Raw genomic sequence first — 18471 nt, 5'->3', positions numbered from 1 at the left:
CCGTAAAATATTTATTATACACAGAAGGGAGAAGATTTAAGTCTAGCCAACTTTATTAAATTCTACTCATGGCATGCATTTTTATTTAAATGTTCATGCAGTTCCCCTAAACAAATACCAACATAGATTCTCTGAGTGCTTTCTGCAGCCACTTGAATCACCCTCACTTTCCTGTAAACATGGAAAAATGATAAAATGGAGGAACAAGATATTAAGAAGACAGTCAATTTATATCATGCAAAGCCCTGTTATACATACCCAGTAAACTACTGGTTAAATGACTAAGAGGAGAACTGAATAAAACAAAGGATCTCTATTTGTTCGAATCTTGTCACATGCTATCCCATCCCAGTTAATGCTAATAGAAGCTAACAGAGTCAGGGTGCCTTCCCACGGCCCTAAGAAAGGAGACAAGACAAAGACAAAGACAAGACATAATCTATTTCTTCCTCTACCCATTCATCATCTATCCCTCTTACATCCCTATATTCATCCATCTCTTTCTCTATCAATCCATCAGCCATCCCTTTATGAATTCCACCATCTTTCCATATCTATCCTTCTACATATCTCCCATTTACCATCCTCTCCTCTATGCACTCATAGACCTATCCTTCTATGCATCACTCATCCATTCATCTCTTCCTCCATACACCATCTATCCCTCTACACATCACTCTTCCATCTCTTCCTCCATCCATCATCCTTCACTCTATGCATTCTTTTATTCGCCCATCTCTTCCTTCATCGACCATCCATCCTTCAATATATTACTCATCCATTCATCTCTTCCTCACTCATCCACCCATCTCTTCCATCACCCACCATTCATACTTCTATATACTCTTCTATCTCATCCTCCACCCATCATTCCTCTCTGCATCCCTCTCTACACCCATCTCTTCCTCCACCCATCATCCATCCCTCTATCTACCCATCTCTTTCTCAATTCTTTTCTCGACACACCCATCATCATTTATCCAGATATGTGAGATTGCTTTTGTGTACGGCAGCATGGTTGGGAATATGAGTGTTATTTTTTCCAAACTTCCTGTTTTCTGATGCCTCTACCTCTCATAAGTAAGCTGTCAACACCCACCCACACAATCAGTTGCACCATATATTAGGGCTGATCTTGCCACAAGGTCTTCTTGTTGGCCTTCCCCATCTGCTCTGTGACAATTAAATACATGAATGAAATCCCTGTAAGTCTTTGCTTGCACATCCCACTTGCCATCTCCCATCCACGCATCCCCTAATAAGGCACTTCCTAAAAGTGTCTGAGCTCCCAACCTACTTGGTAGAGGGAAATTTACCCACATCCCTCCTGTCTATGTTCTCCTCACCATGCAGCTTCCTGTCTCTCTCTCTCCTACAATCTATGAAGAGGCCTGAAGAGTCACATTCTCTAAGAGATTGGTTGAGGTTTGATTCCCTCCAAGCTCCAGACAGGAAAGGCAGTTCCCATTCCCCTGTCTGATAAGGACATGGGGAACAGTTCCAATTGTAGAGATCCACAGGAAATAATCCACACAGTAAAGAGGTACGAGAATGAGTTCAGGAAATCCAGTGCTCAAGCAAGGAATTCAAACCACCCAAGCTTTCTACTCTTAAGGAAGAGCACAGCTCAGTGAAAGAGACTCAAGAATGAGCCCCTTCCTTAGACCCCTGCTTTTATTGACAAGAATCAGTTCCCACCCTAGGGTAAGAGAATAATACCAAGTAAGGAATAATCCAATATACTATCACCAGGACACACCCTACGGTGGAGTATGATTATGGATTAGGGTCGGATCAGTAACCCAACAGAGGCCTGTCTCTCTAAGGGTAATTTCCAAGCTGACCTTCTCTCCTCTTTTATAACAGATGGGGCAAATCTAGCTTCCAAGTTTCCATCCTCCTAGAATGTGGTCCATATGGGAGCTTGCCAAGCACAAGGAACTGCAGAAATGTGCAGCTCCCCGGCCATGTGAGCAATTTTGAACATTTGGAGGTAGGGGTGTGAAGAGAATTCTCACACTCCAAACCCAGTGGAATTGGGGGACACAAGTCTGGAAGCAATACTGACACATAAAATAACCCCCACCAAGTTAGGGAGATTACACAGGTTCTAGAACTTCCACCACAAGCAAGATGCACACAGAACAAACCGGCAGACAGGCAAGCTGTGGAGCAAGCAGGGGAAATCTTTCTGACCTGTGGTCTTTATTGGGAAGAGTAGAACCACCCCCAGGGTGGAGAACATATAGGAATAGGACAATCCAGAGGTTCTTCTAGTCCAGGTGGGACAAACACATGCAAAGAAGCCATCATCCTGATTGGGGTAAAAAATTACTCCAGTTACTCCAACAACTCTCCCTAAGTGTTTATTTGGTTTTGGGGCCACACCCAGGGACATTCAGGGGTTACTCCTGGCTATGTGCTCAGAAATCGCTCCTGGCTTGGACTCCCCATTAGTATTTTCATAAAAATGCAGAAATATGAGATAAACCAGAATAAAGTGTTCCAAAGTTCTCTGAGAAAGACAGGAACCCTTGTCTAGAGGCTGAAAAGGTGGCTGTATTTTTGCATAGGTACAGTAAAGTTGGGAAAATAATTTAAAAAGATAATTTTAGTCTAAGATCAGGGTGTCCTTACCCATGAAACATCTGGCCATAGAACCAACTATAGGCTTCAGGCAGTCTAAATTTGTCAAATCTCAGGGTCTTTCTTCTAGGTTCCATCTCAGGAAAAGTTTTCCTCATAGCAGTTTGTTGTGGTCCAGCTTCTGTAATTAGATATCTTGGGTTTTTCACAGTATCACAAAGCCTAGCCTAGTTTCATTTTGCCATCAGATGCTATAGGATGCCTAAAGGTCCATCCTGGTGCAAGTTTGTGCCAGGACAGCACAAAAGCCAGCCCTGGTTATTGACTGGTGTGGTGCAGAAGCTGGTGCCAGTTCTGATTATGGGACCCAAGGTTCAGGGGTATATGGCCGATCTCCAAGTAGCTGAAGCCTAAGCCAAGTCATCATGACAAATGTTCAGGGTAGAAGGCCCCTTGAAAGAGTCATGAAGATTTGCAGATTAGGCAGTGTAATGAGAATAGGCAATAGATCCCCCCCATATGAGTTGGGGGGGGCAAAGGCAGAGGACAGTCAGAATTATGAATCCATGGAGAGGGACTGAATCCCATGCAGTCCCGTGAATGTACTTCCAGTTCCAAGATGCAGTGAGTGGGCCTGGAGTTCTGGCTGAATGAACGTTCCTCTTAGAGTAGTAACTACAACATAGGCACAATCAGAGGACCCAAGGGACCAACTGAGGATGTGTGGGTTATGCTAGTAAATCGGTGTCCAGATGTGAGCTATGTTGTTTTGATGCTGGAACATATAAACCGGGTCCCACATCAAACCACCTTTTTCCTTAGAACAGTTGAGCTGGCAAATATGCACCCTCCCCACAGTCAAAATCAGAATAAGTGAGTCCTCCTCCTCTCTGGATTGGCTTCCCTTTAGAAGTTAGAAGGCTCACACAGAAACTTAGGCCTTGCTAACATTCTGGGGTGAGCTGAACTCCCTTCGTGGGGGCAGGCTACTTAAGAGACATCTCAGCCTGCATGGTCCCCGGATCTATTGCAACAAAGGATCGCCACACAATCTCCTTTAGAAACACCCGGTGCATCACTGTCCTCAGCACAATAGCTAAAACATGGAATCCATGAGGGTGTCTGGAGACAGATACGGGGCTAGTGAATGCGTGGTGTATGAGCACAATGGAAAAATATACAGCTACCAAGAATGAGGAAATCGTGTGGTTTGTTGCAACTTGGATGGAACCAAAGGAACTCATGTTAAATGAAGTGAGTCCAAAGAAGGGCAAACACCAGATGATGTCCTTTATCTGTGGTCCACAGACTAAAAGGACAAGTAAATGCAAGGGACTCAAGGTGAACTCAACCCTAGACTACAGAAATGAGAAGGAAGAGGAGAAATGAAGAAGCAAGTAAGGTTTGGCAGGTGGCAGGTAAAGGAGGCAAGGGCCTTGGGCATGGTTTCTGTTGAGGAGAGGCAGTGCCTATATCTAAACTACAGAACCACACTACTGTAAACACAGATCAAATTAATTAAGCTAATGAAACTAAAAATTGCAGGCTGGGGGTAGGGAGACGGGAGGGAACCTTGGAACACGGGGGCAGGGAAACAAACTGGTATTGGAATTGGTCTTGAAACACTGTATGCCTGTAACTCTTATTTGTAAATGACATTTGTAAATCATGGAGCTTAAATTTTTTACTGCCCAGAAGTGTACAGTGTGAATGAATCCCTTAGGAGGAACAGAGCTCGGAGACCAAGCAGGCAGGTGGCAAACCTTTGTGTCAAATTACACATATGTGAAGGTGAAGTGCTAACAGTTCTTGTAGTTGGAAGGGGAAGCCTGAAAGGACAGTGAGCAAGGGGAACATGGGATCGAAGCACCTCTATGAGAGCAAGAGCGATAGCACAGTAGGTAGGGTGTTTGTTGGCCTTGCATGCAGCTGACCTAGGTTCGATCTCCAGAATCTCATATAGTCCCCCAAGCCTGGCAGGAATAATTCCTGAATGCAGAGCCAGGCATACCCCCTAAGTGCTGCCGGGTATGGTCCCAACCCCCCTCCCAAAAGTACATCCTTGTGTCCAACCTTTGTGGAAAGAGACAAAGTGAATAAAAGCCATCGAAGCCAAATGCCCGTGATAAATATTTTCTGAAGTCAGGGCCAACAGAAACCCTAGTTTTGAAAGCTTAAATCTATTTTAAAAAGCTGTCCTACAAAAACCTCTCTCTTTCAAATATTTACCAAATGAAACTGACTTGCTGCCTTCTAGCAATATCTCCCTAGATGTTAAATAATAAAAATAAAAAGCATCTGGCAACCCAGAGAACACTGACAAGACTTCCTGTGATCATTTTTAAAGCTGGAAGCTTGAAGCCCCTACAACCCGATGCCTGAAATTGATTTCTTTTCATCCCTCTGATTACCAATAGCTCCTCCTCAGAAATTCCTGAAATACCTACAATTCTTGCTCATTCACTACCACAAGACTCCGATGAGCAGAATGAACTGAAGAAACATTACCCCTTGGCAAAGGAAGACAGCCCAGAGGAACTTCTTCATAAGGTCTTCTGTCTTGGGAGGAAGGGGGAGTCACATTCCCTGAGAAATTAACCAAGCAAAGCCCAAAGGATAGAACAGCAGAAACAAAATCACAAGGATTTTCCCAACAGCAGAAAATTGGATTCTGCACTGTACGTTAGAAATTAAAACTTAAAAAGGTGGGAAGGATGGGGCCAGTGCGATAGCACAGCAGTAGGGCATTTGCCTTGCATGTGGCTGATCCAGGACGAACCTGGTTTGATCCCCAGCATCCAATATGGTCCCCCAAGCCAGGAGTGATTTCTTTTTTTTTTTAATAATATTTTATTTAAACACCTTGATTACAAACATGATTGTGGTGGTTTCAGTCATGTAAGAGGACACCCCCCCCCCATCACCGTCAGGAGCAATTTCTGAGTACAAAGCCAGGAGTAACCCTTGAGCATCACCCAGTGTGGCCCAAAAACAAAAGCAAAACAAACAAACAGGTGGGAAGGGGCATCTATGGGAGCAGGAGTGATAGCACAGTGGGAAGGGCATTTGCCTTGAACACAGTAGACCAGAAGCAATCCCCAAAATCCCAAAAGGTCCCACAAACACCACCAAGAGTAACTGCTGAGCAGAGAGCCAGGAGTAACCTCTGAGCACCACCAGGTGAGGCCCCAAAACAAATAAAACAGGCAGGAAGACAGCATCTATGGGAAGTTTACCAAAATAGTGTAAAAACAGAGTTCAGACTTGACAGAAACTCAGAACCAACCGTCTGGTACATCGCTGCCCAGATATACAGAGGAATCATCAGGATTTTCATTTGACGGGGAAAAGGATTTCGCGATGCAGGACTCAGGCAGCCCCACCAGTATTTTGAGTCAACTGGACTAACGGTTCTGAGCGACGGCAGAAGGATGAGAGGCTTTTTCAATCACCAAGACCATCCCCTTGTGTGCTAGGGGCATCCAGGGCTGAACCCACCATGCTCAGGGGCCCTGAGGCTGCACCAGCAATGTTTGGAGACCCATGTAGTGCCAGAACAAAATCCAGGGGCCAGAGAGCTAGCACAGTGAGGAGGCCGCTTGCCTAAAAGGCAGTCAATCTGGAGTTCAATCCCCAGCATCCCCTATGGTACCCTGAGCACTGCCAGGAGTGATTCTTAAGTGAGAGCCAGGTGTAAGCCCTGAACACTGCCAGATGTGACCCTTCCCAAACATAAACAAACAAATAAAATAAAAGAGAATCTGGATAGATAGTGCAGTGAGTGGGTAGGGAGTATGTCTTGCACACAGCCAATCTGGTTCAATTTCTGTCATCCCAAGCACTACCAGAAATGATTACTAAATGTAGAGTAACCCCTGAGCACTGCCAGGTATGTTCCAAAAACCCAAAAAAGAAAAAAAAAGGAAGAAAATATAACCCATGTTGGTGCGTGCTAGACATGTGTCCATACAGGAAAATTATCTCTTTTGTCCCATCACTATTACTTTTATTTATTTTTTTATTTGTTTGTTTTTTGAGCCACACCTGGTGAAGCTCATGGGTTACTCCTGGCTATGCACTCATAAATTGCTCCTGGCTTAGGGGGCCATATGGGATACAGGGGGATTGAACCACAGTCAATCCTAGGTCACCTGTGGGCAAAGCAAACACCCTACTGCTGCACCACTGCTCCGGCCCGTACTTTTATTTTGTTTTATGTTCACACCCTTGGTGCTCCTGGCTCTTCGTGCTCCTGGCTCTGTGCTCAGGGATCACTCCTGGCAGGGCTCAGGGGACTCTATGCAGTACCCGAGATTGAACTGGGGTTGGTCCACATGCAAGGAAAACCCTGTATCAACTTTCCCAGCAATACTTTTATTTATTTATTTATTTATTCATTTATTTATTGCCAATTTAAAACGTGTTTTGTTTGGGTCTTTTTTGGTTTTTGGACCACACCTAGTGACGCTCAGGGATTACTCCTGACTATGTGCTCAAAAATTGCTCCTGGCTTAGGGGACCATATGGGACACGGGGGGATCTAACCATGGTCTGTCCTAGGCTAGCGTGGGCAAGGCAGATACCTTATCCCTTGTGTCACCACTCTGGCCCCAATTTTAAACAGTTTTATTTTTAAGACATTACATTTTCCACTTATGGTACAGTGCTTGTAAAATGAAATATTTATTTGCTTTTCCTGTGCACATGATCCCAGCAATATTTTTAGAAAATGCCATGTCACTGACTGCACAAATGGGCTGGACAGAAAGGATGTCTCTGACAAACCCATCACAGCCACCCAGCTTTTTACCTTTTGAGTCTGAAGGCCATGTTTGCCCAGATCAGAAGCAGAATATAAACTAAGAGCCTTAAGGGGCCTGAGTGACAGTATAGTGTAGAAGGGTCAGAGCAATAGGACCTTGACAGTAAGTGGAGAGAAATATAAAATCCTATTAGCATCTGTTTTTTAGTGGAGAGTCAAGGAATGAAGGAGAAATGGGGTTCCCCTCCCTCCCAACATCACATCATCATGGATGGGAAGTGTTGTAGTTACCCTACTGCCAATTAGGCATCACCCCTGTAAGCCAGCCTTGGAGGTATCAGGGTGACCGGGAAGTCCATGGCCCACTTTGGTAGGGCAGAGCCACGCCACAAAGCCCAAAGTTCTAGTTTATTAAACATAAAGTCCAGGGCCCAAGAGATAGCACATCGGGGAGAGCATTTGCCTTGCATGTAGCTAACCCAGGTTTGATCCGCAACATCCCTCAGGGTCCCCTGAGCACAGCCAGGAGTGATTCCTGAGTTGCAAATCAGGAATAATCCTTGGGTTAAGCAAAAAACCATTACACAAGCTAAAAACCTTACTATGTCAAAAGTATAAGAAGGGAGAGAACTACCTTGGGCCTCTCTGCACAGAATCTAGTTGCATGTGGAGCTGAGCATGAAAATGAGCTTCCTCTGAGAGTGAGAATCTAGGTTTCATGGCTGTGAAAAACTCACTAGTTGAGAATACAGTACCCACACCCCAACACATGTCACTGAGTCCATGCAAGAAGTAGGTTTATTTTCCTCCCCCAAGCACAGGACACACGGGCCTTTCTTCCATAGTGGCAGAAACTGGAACCCTCCCTGCCAACTAATGGCACTACTCCCTGCCAACCAAGTGTCTTGTGCTTAAGCACATGCCCTGTTCCCCAAGATCAAACAGCACAGGCTGGTTCTATTCAAGGAAAAGGAAGGAGGAAGAGAAGATGCAAGGGGAAGAGGAAGCCTCTCAGCAGACCTATTCCGAGAAAATGGAAAGGAACACCCAGCATTTGGCCCCCCAGTCTTGGGGGGCAGGGGTGGGTAAGAAGAGAGGAGAGAAGGTTCCAGAGGTAAACCATGTGCCAAAGGCACTGCAAGGATGGCCTGTCTCTGGGGATTGCCCTTGAGCATGATTCTCTCATACCAGATAAACCCCGTTGCCCAACAGATTCCTCAGGATTCCCAAAGAGGCCCCTAAAAGGAGCTTGTGGTTGGCGGAGAGGCCTGGGAGGGCAAGAGCATGCTGCAGAGAGAAATGAAATGCAGTTATTATTTGAGGGGTGGCACACCCAGTGGCATTTAGGGGTTACTCCTGACTCTGTGCCCAGAAATTACTCCTGAGGACTATAAGGGATACCTAGGATCAGATCCGGGTCAGCTGCGTGCAAGGCAAATGCCCTACCCACTGTGCTATTGCTCCAGCAATTCTTAAAGAAACTACCCTGCTTCTGATTTCCTTTCTGTCCTAGGAGGTCAACAATGATTCATTCATCTCAGAAGAGGGACCAAGAGCTCCTGACTTTCCATTCTATGGGCCGCCCAGAGGGCTGTGTGTGGGCCAAAAGGATAGCACAGAGAGTAGGGAGGGCAGTATCCTAGCATGCAGTCAAGCCTCATTTGAATCCACAGCACAGAATATGGCCCTCCATATTCAGTCCATTAGAGAAAACTCGCCACAAAGAGCAGGGGACTGCAAGTAGGGCAGAGAAAGGACACTGTGACACTGTGACAGATAGTTGGAAATGATCACTCTGGACAAGAACTGGTGCTGAATAGAGATAAAGTGATATGCAGCAGGATACCCCTTCAATAACAATTTTATAAACCACAATATCTAGAAAGGAGAGAGTGAGAGAGAGGAAGAAAGAGAAAGAGAGAAAGAGAGAGAGAGACTGTCTACCTCAGAGACAGGCAGAGGGGAGGGCAGGAGGGAAACTGGGAAAACTGGTGGTGGGACATATACACTGGTGAAGGGTGTTGACATGGTATGACTGAAAATCATGAAAAACAACTATCATAAACAACCTTGGTGTTTAAATAAAACCACAAAAAATTAAAAATATATTTTATATATTATTTGAGTATTATCTGAGCTCTGCCCAGAAAGTGATGCCTGAGCATAGAGCCAGAAGTAAGCCCAAAATAATGCCACAAAAACAGCAGGACTGCCTGGTACATCCTGGTTCAGAGAACTGCAGAGGGCTGCCCTTGGACCACTCCTGGAATAAGTGACCATTTCCTGCCACTCAAGAGGAAGAAGCACAGGACTGAGAACCTATGGCCATTTCTGGAGCCCACTGAGTGGGTAAGAGACAGGAACCACTAAACATGCAGGAGAAATGAGATCAACCAGATTGAGAGCTGCACCCTCAAACACCCCTGCCTAGGCTGGCTGGGGCTCAAGAGAGTTTCCCCACTCCCAGAAGCCCCACTACTCTGGCAGCCCATTTCTGGGTTTGGGGGACTTGAGTTAGTGAGCTTACAGCTAGTCTCACCTGGAGCCAAAGTTCAAGTTTCCTCAGAAACTCCAAAGCTGTGGATCCCGGGGTAGGTCCCAGACAGGAGACCCCAGAGATGGGGCTGGACTGACAGTATTAAACCAGAAAAACTTCCAGAAGGTTTTGGAGCTCCTGTCCCTCCAGAACAAAATCTATGCCAGAAGTTGTTCAAAAGTTCCTGAGAGGCCAGGACAGAAAGAGCATGGGCTGTGAGGGTTCATGAAAATCAATGCAAAGAACTAAAACTTAACACTTTGGTTTAGTTTTGGGGCATCACACCTATCAGTGCTCAGAGGTTATTCCTGGCTCTGTGCTCAGGAGTGATCCCTGGCAGTGCTCAGGGGACCTTATGTGGTGCCAAGGATTCTAACAATCACAGGCAATGCAAGCACTTTAACCACTGGATTATCTCTCAGGCCCAAATACTTCATGTTTTTATATCAAAAGTGCTGGAGAACAAAGGTGAGGGATTCCCGAAAGACTCCCTTTCCCTCTCTGCAGCCCAGAACTTTGGCTGCTTCCTAGAAACCTTCCCCATCCTTGACCCTTCAGATTTGGAATGAGGCAAAAATCTCCATTTACCAGGGCTGAAAAGATAGTATAGTGGGTAGGATGTTTTCCATACACTTGGCTTTGGGTTTGATCCCCAGCAACCTCGAGCCTGACAAAGAAATGCATGTGTGCAGAGGCAGGAGTAAACCCTGAGCACAGCCAGATATGGCCCCCAAACCAACCAAACAAACCCAAAAAGATCTCAACAACCTCTGGAGTATTGTTGTCAGAAGAACGCAAAGCTCCAGAGCAAGTCTGTGGAGAAAATCCAACTAGGATGCTCCCACCAGTCAGTCCTAAGAGCATCTCCAGGAAGGCCAATATACCCCAACTCTAGCCAAAAACACACCCCAAGGAATGTCTCAGAGGTACAGCCTCTCCTTCCCTGCTTAGCTGAGTGAACACTCCACCTCCTACAGCCTGACATTCGGCCATGGCTAGGGCTCCATCCTTAAATAGGTGGGAAGATGGTCTCCAAATTTATGGGAGAGACTCGAGTCACTATCAGGATTCTCCCCACAGTTTACTCTCTGACTCACACTCATAAGTCGTGCTCCCAAAGCTTTTGCTAATGAATACACTTTCTACCTGGTGAACTCAGCCCAGGGCTCAGGGTCTGAGAAGGGCCTTCTTCTAGGTGTGCTCACTGTCCTCAAATGAGGTGTCCAGGCAAAGCTTCCAAGCCTCCCCACACCACAGTCACTCTAGCAAATCTGCATCAGACACAGGAAAGGCTGAAAATGCAGAGGGTCTTGGGATGGTCCTTCCATTCTACAAATGGCCACACCCAGGACCAGACCATTTTCTGAACAAGGCCCCACTGGACTGAGCTGACATGACCCACTTCAAAGGCCAAGATACAAGCCAAGGTTAATGTCTTGCATGCAACCAATCTCAGTTTAAGCCTAGCACTAAAAGGGTTCCCAGAGCATCTCCAGGAGTGACCCCTGAGTACAGAGTTGTGAGAAGCTCCTGAGCATTAGGTGTGGCCCAACCCCAGCCCCATCACCCCAAACAAGACACCAATACAGAAAATTCCAACCCATGACAGCCAGGGCAGGTTACACAGTGGCATTTGGGCTTGCAGTGTGATGGTCTTCCAAAGACAGTCTTGTCTTTGATGTCTGATGCGTGGGGAGCAGTGGGGTGAGGTTACTTCAGCCAGATTTTCTCTGCCTGCTTTCCTACCCCAACCCCCATACACCCACACATGGACTTAACCTCTAACCCCATCGAGCAGGATCCATCGAAGTGCTCAGGAAAACAGTAAGACAGGTATTGCAAAAGCAAATGCCCAGGGACATACATCGTTGCTCTCTAAACCCATGAAATGACAAGATTTCAGGGTGCAAATTCTGCCTTGAAAGGCATCTTCCAAAACTAGCAGTGAGCCCCTGTGCTCTTTGTTTTCCACATCTCATCTTTGCGCAGGCCTCCACCTGATAAGTTCGATTTTACTTTATCATGGGGGGCGGGGGTGTCTCACCAGTAGTGCTCAGAGGTACTGGAGTTCTTGCCCAGCTCAGGCCCCAGGGTGCTAGGGAGGCCACAGAGTGTCACGCATGCCCCATTCCCAAACTAAGCATGTCCCAAAGTTCTAGTTCAGGGCGTAGATGTCTCAAGGGCTGATCCCCGGGGTAGAGCAGGGTTATCCCTACAAATTTCCCCCAAGAGTAGCTCCTAAGCACAGCACCATAAGTAGCCCCTGATCAAGCACCACTGGGTGCTGCACCCAAATTAAAATAATAAAAAATAATAAAATGATTTATTTTAGTGTCCTTCATTCCCCAATACTGAACAACCTGGAGTGTCAGTGGCCTTTTCACACCCATGTCAGCATGACCTCATTGGGACTTTGTTTCTTTGTTTGTTTTTGTGTGTGTGTATCTCAGCATTTTAAAACTTTTTTTAAATATTAAAGTAACCATAAAATACAAAGTTATAAAGATTTTCATGATTCAATTATACAGTGTCCAACACCCTTCACCAGTGCAAATTTCCCACCACCAATGTCCCCCAGTTTCCGTCCCACCCTCCTTTTCCTCCTTTCAATTCCTAGTTCTTGTCTACTTTGCTCTTGAAATCAGCCACTTAGGGGGCCGGGGTGGTGGTGCAGGGCGTAAGGCGTCCGCCTTGTGTGTGCTAGCCTCGGACAGACTGCGGTTTGATCCCATATAGTCATCCCATATGGTCTCCCAAGCCAGGAGCTATTTCTGAGTGCATTGCTGTGAGTAACCTCTGAACATCACTGGGTGTAGCCCAAAAACAAAAACAAAAAACAATAACAAATCAGCCACTTAGTCCATCCATTTTCCAGTCTGAGATGCATTAAACCCAAAGAAATTGGAACTAAATGCAAATAGGTGCCCATGGAAGCAAACACTTATGTATGAGGGAGAAGGGGAGTTATTGGAATGACCACCATATTCTCTGCTGGACTTCTGGGGTCCGCAATTTCTCTAGAGTATTTCTGAAGCAGAGGCCAGGCGGAGAAGAGTTAAAAAGCCTTATTTAAGCCCCTTCTCAAAGCTGATACCATAAACACTGGCCTGGAAGAGCTCAGGGAGCTGGAGGGAGGGAAGCTGGCCAGGGCTTAGCAGTATGGGGTACACCCTGGGCCCTGCTAGAGAGTCATATTCTCTTGCACACCAGCACAATTCAACGCCAACTGCATAGGACTTTATCAACTATTGCCTAGAATATACAACTGCTTTATAGTTATGCACAAACCAGGAGGCAATTACCCCCATAAGGTTGTCTACAACATCAGGGAGGTTGTGAAACTCTGCCTTGAGCATGCCTTCTAGTGGGGACCAACATCTTCATGCATTCAAGAAAAAGAACTGCACATATTGCACAGAGGCTGAAGTACTGTGCAGAGGGAAAATGAATCCTGCCCGCTGTCCCAGGAGGCTTGACACCATCCATGGGGAGAAGAGAATACTGACAGCTGCAAAGTTAAACAGGGGTGAGGGTGGGGTAAGGGCACTGGAGAACAATTCTAAGAGCTCAGAAGAGAAAGCACAAGTGCAAAAGCAAGCAGAGAAAATAGCAATGAGGCACCAGGTTCGGAGGGATGAGTGTAATCGCATTAAGCAGAGATTAGAACAGAGGACAGCTGGAGGCAGGAAGGGCTGGAGCTAATGATTCAAGGTGCGGACGAATCCCAAGTCTTTCAGGAAATAGGATGAGAGGAATATACTAGCACACTCCCTTCCTTACAGACTCCTAGGATAATTTTACATTTGTGAATTCACTGGGACAACTGGTATACCAGGTGTCCTTCACACAAAGAGTTCTTTCCTTCCTCATCAGAAAGATGACCTCAAATGCAACCAAGAATGGAAAGCAATGTGGAAAAAAGAAGATCCCTTTGCAAAGGCATAGTACACAGTCTTTTGTTTTTAAGCCACCCACATGACAGTGTTTAGAGCTTAGTCTTGGCTCTGCACCTGGTAGGGTTCAGAGGACCAAAAAGTGCTAGGGATGGAACAAAGGTCAGCTGATGCAAAGGCAAGTATCCTACACTCTGTACTATTGCTCTAGCCCTTCCTCTGTTAGGACATGAACAAGAGCAAGAATGCCATGAGTTGATGACTCAAATTTATGGGAAGTTCCTTCCCAAACAAAATAGAAAGGGGAATCCTCTGCTTTGCCAAAATGATATCCCCAGTAGGCAGCACACATTCTCACACCTACATTATCATGATTAAAAACCCCAGGCAGCACAATGCTTGCTTTCCCAATGCCTCCCTCCACCCCCTTCTCCACCAGTGAGGGGAGTGAGAGGCTCATGAGCAGATACCAGAGATACCAGGGCAGAGAAATGGAAATAAACAGGCTGGTGCTGAGATGACAGAGACACTGGAATTGACATTCTTGAAAACTCCCATCAGCCACAAGTTCCATGGACTTACATGGAGGCATTTTCTGAACTGAAAATTCAGCAGATAGTGGCCAAAACAGAAAATATGCCACAGAAAAGATTCCCCACAGATATTGTATGCAGAAAATGCTTGTTTCTGATTATTGAATTTTCATTAATAAATGTGAAGAAATTAATCTGGTCCAATCAAATTTCCTTCATCACCAGCCAGGGTTATCTTCATAGTTAAGGTCAATCCACAATGAATAGCACCTAGACATTAAATAACTTAGATAAGGAAAGGAAAGGAAAGGAAAGGAAAGGAAAGGAAAGGAAAGGAAAGGAAAGGAAAGGAAAGGAAAGGAAAGGAAAGGAAAGGAAGGAGGGAGGGGAAGGGAGAGAGGGGTAGAGGGAGGGAGGGGAGAGGGAGAGAGAGGGAGGGTGGGAAGGAGAGAGAAAGAAGAAAGAAAGAAAGAAAGAAAGAAAGAAAGAAAGAAAGAAAGAAAGAAAGAAAGAAAGAAAGAAAGAAAGAGAGAGAGAGAGAGAGAGAGAGAGAGAAGAGAGAGAGAGAGAGAAGAAAAGAAAGAAAGAAAGAAAGAAAGAAAGAAAGAAAGAAAGAAAGAAAGAAAGAAAGAAAGAAAGAGAAAAAAGAGAAAGAAAGAAGAAGGAAGGAAGGAAGGAAGGAAGGAAGGAAGGAAGGAAGAAAGGAAGAAAGGAAGAAAGGAAGAAAGGAAGAAAGAAAGCTATACAGGCTTTGAATAGACTGGGAGTCATTTTCATATAGCAAGAAATGAGAGACGTGTATTGGTACATTACAGTGAACTCTTTTGCCATTGGCCAAAAATTTGTCCAAAGCAGAGGCCAGAGTAAATTGGACAATGGGTAGTAAGGCTTGCCTTGCATGTGGTTGACCTGGGTTTGCTCCCAAGCACTGCATATGGTCTTCTGAGTACTGTCAGGAATGATCCCTGAGAGCAGAGCCAGGAGTAAGCCCTGAGCATTGCAGAATATGGCCCCAAATGAAAACAAAGAGTATGAAGCATTAAGCAAACCTATTAACTGCACTAAGGGGGGTCTGTAATATGATTACTGAAGAAAAACTTCAGTAGTTTAAGACTTTCAAATAAATTCAATGATTCTCAATTTTCTGCACCAGATGAGCATACGGGAACTATCCCAGGCTCATGGCTCCTAAGCCAAATCCCTTTTCCACCTCAAGAATCCCTAACATAGCAGATGATTTATCTCTCCCTACCTCAATTCCTGAATCTACCAGCTGAAAGAATCCTTCATCTTTTTCTAGCTAATAACGGACTCTGCATATATTCATCCTTATACTAAGGCTAGGTGATAAAATTTATCATCAGAGACTAGGGAACTTTTTAGCAGTGAAAGATAAGTACTATCAATAATGAAAAAAAAGGCATAAAAACCTGAGGAGGATGGAGAGAGAGATTCACTGGTAATACACTTGTCTTGCACACAGCAAACCCCAATTCAACCCCCAGCACCACAGAGTCCCCCTATGGGGATGTATTCCTGAGCACTGTTTGAGGTGGACCCAAACCCAAAAATAAACAAAAAAGCATTAATACTACTGTATACCTGTTAGCACACCTACAACAATGAAACATATATGTGGGGGGAGGGCTGGAGAGATAGTACAGCAGGCAAGGTACTTTCCTCACAGGACTCAATCTACAGCATCCCACACGGTCCCCTAAGCACCACCAGACGTAATTCCTGAGTGCAGAGCTAGAAGTAGCCCGGCATCACCGGTTGTGATCCAAAAAACAAATAAACAACAAATACAACAACAACATATATATACACACATACATATATTTGTTGTTGTTCTTGGCTTTTTTTTTTTATATAAACTGGGGATGCAGAAGATATACAGTTACAGATGGACAACAGATAGTAGAAGATATTCACAGTTACTACCAGGAACATTCGAATCAAATCCCACAGAACACCACCCCCCTCCTAATTGGATGAATGTAATCAAAAACACAAAAAACACCCAGTGCTGACAGAGATGTGTCGAAAAGGGACCTTCATTCACTGATGGGGAGAGGGGAGTGTCAACTAGGTCAAATGCTGTGGGAAAGTCAGTGGAACTCTCCAAACACTAGTAATGGATCTCCTGTGAGGTCCAGCAACTCCACTGCTTCGTGCTTTCCCCAAGAACTCAAGACCCTTAATGGCAAAAGAGCTATACATGTCTGTGCTCCCCACGGCAATATGCCCAAGAGCCAACCTCGGGAGTAGAGCCAAGTGGCCAAAGACAAACGAGAGTGAGAAGAGAAAGAAGCTATCACACACACACACACACACACACACACACACACACACACACACACAATGGGACATTGTAGCTCTGTAATCAGAAAATGACCCATATCTTGTGTTGACATGGACAGACTCTGAAGGGAAGGTGTGGAGTGAAGCAAGTCAGAGCAGGAAAAGATCACACTGAACGGTTCCCTTCACAGTGGGAGACATGCAGGGTGAAGGAACACAGTGTCAAAAGGGAAAGAGAGAGAGAGAGAGAGAGAGAGAGAGAGAGAGAGAGAGAGAGAGAGAGAGAGAGAGAAGTAAATTGCCTGCCACAGAGGCAAGGCTGGACAGGAGGGAAAGAGGGAAACTGGGAATATTAGTGGTAGGAAAAGTGCACTGGTGAAGGGTGGTATACATTCTATGACTGAAACTCAGTCATGAACAATTTTTGTGACCACGATACCCAAATAATTATAATAAATTTTTTTCTTGAACTAATGTGAATGAGGCTAGGAGATAGTTCAGCAGTCAGGGAACATGCCTTGACTTGAACACATCTGTCCTAGGTTTGTTTCCCAGCACCACTTGGTTCCCTCCCACTCTGGCACTGCAGGGTGCAGCCCTAAATGGAAACTTCCACAAGCATCACTGAGGGTGGTCATGGAGGTCCCAGCACCGCAAGGCCCAAGCATTGTACTCTTGGGCTCTTGCATTGAACTGTCCTCTTGGTTAACTAAGGACCATGGAGCAGGGCCCGAAGCACCACATGGGAGGCCTCCCCCACAAAAAAACTAGGAACAAAGGAGGAGATGTTAAAAAGTGGTTGACATACAGAACAGCACCAGAGAGAAAGGACAGTGAGAAAGGCATTTGACTTGCATATAGCCTACCTAGAATCTGTCCCTGGCTTCACAGATGGTCCTAGAAGCACCAGCAGGAGTAATCCCAGAGCGGGATGCAGTATAGTCCCTGAACACTCTCAGGTCTAAATCCACCTGTCCCCTACAATAAATAAACTATGAGATAAAGTCTATCCGGCACATATGGTACCATGTGCTGTAGGTGGGAGGCAAAAAACGCTTCATGAAGGAAACAAGGGAGGAAACAAGCGAGTAGAGTGGCCCAATGCAGCTGTGAGTTGCCATTCTTTATCACCAGCCAATGAAGTGAAGGTGTCACTCCCAACTCTTCCTGATCTCCTCCCAGACACAAAGCCCACACCCCAGGGGGGCTGCTTGGGAGCCCTGCAAAAAACTTGGGGGGTGCTGTTGGCTCTCCACTGTCAACAGAAGACTCCCCTTTGCTGTTCACGGGGCATTAATAACCTTCAATTAAACAGGCATTAGCCAGGTCAGCCTCCAACTTCAGAGGCAATCCTCCCCCATAATACTCATTAAATCAATTTACAGGGCTGGGGCTGCAAAGGGCAAAGGGCTGAGCCCACGTCTTGTCTCAGTTTATGGTCCCAAAAAACCAATGGTGTGGGCTAGACCTGGGAGATGCATCAAAAGGGACAGCCAAGGCCCAGCGAGAGCTGGACTGGAGGTGGGGATGGAGCTGGCCACAGCCCTGCCCTAGGGGGCCCAGGAAGGAGGCAGAGTCAAAGGATGTAGAGAGGGGAGGTGCCTTGGGGTCTCTTCACAGTTGGTTCAGATTCAAGTCTGGGGTCAAGATACCAATGCGAGGTCTCCCTCTAATCCAAGGGTCTCAAACTCAATCTACCTGGGGCCCGCAGGAGGCAAAGTCAGGGTGATCCTTGAGTGCAAAGTCAGTAGTAAGCCTTGAACATTGGGGAGTGTGACCCAAACAACTAAAACAAAACGAAACAACAACAAAAAAGATTCCTCTAGGGCAGGGGCACAAAATGTTGTACGGAGGGCT

The 18471-nt window shown here is 45.7% G+C and overlaps 2 protein-coding genes across 2 annotated transcripts in view; one reads left to right on the top strand and one right to left on the bottom strand.

Annotated features, from left to right (window-relative positions):
• TP53INP1 (tumor protein p53 inducible nuclear protein 1) overlaps positions 1-4143 on the top strand; it is a 914054-nt gene extending 909911 nt beyond the window's left edge. Inside the window, exon 4 of the mRNA XM_049773928.1 lies at positions 4132-4143. The gene's annotated coding sequence lies outside the window, so the exon portion shown is untranslated. The remainder of the gene's footprint in view (positions 1-4131) is intronic.
• The window catches only part of SDC2 (syndecan 2), a 106350-nt gene that overhangs the window by 35464 nt on the left and 52415 nt on the right, over positions 1-18471 (bottom strand). The gene's annotated exons all lie outside the window — the stretch shown is intronic.

The sequence above is a fragment of the Suncus etruscus genome, chromosome 5 (genome assembly GCF_024139225.1).
Source record: "Suncus etruscus isolate mSunEtr1 chromosome 5, mSunEtr1.pri.cur, whole genome shotgun sequence".
NCBI classification, from domain to species: domain Eukaryota; kingdom Metazoa; phylum Chordata; class Mammalia; order Eulipotyphla; family Soricidae; genus Suncus; species Suncus etruscus.
The sequence above is the reverse complement of the archived record's forward strand: the minus strand, read 5'-3'. Positions and strand labels throughout refer to the sequence as shown.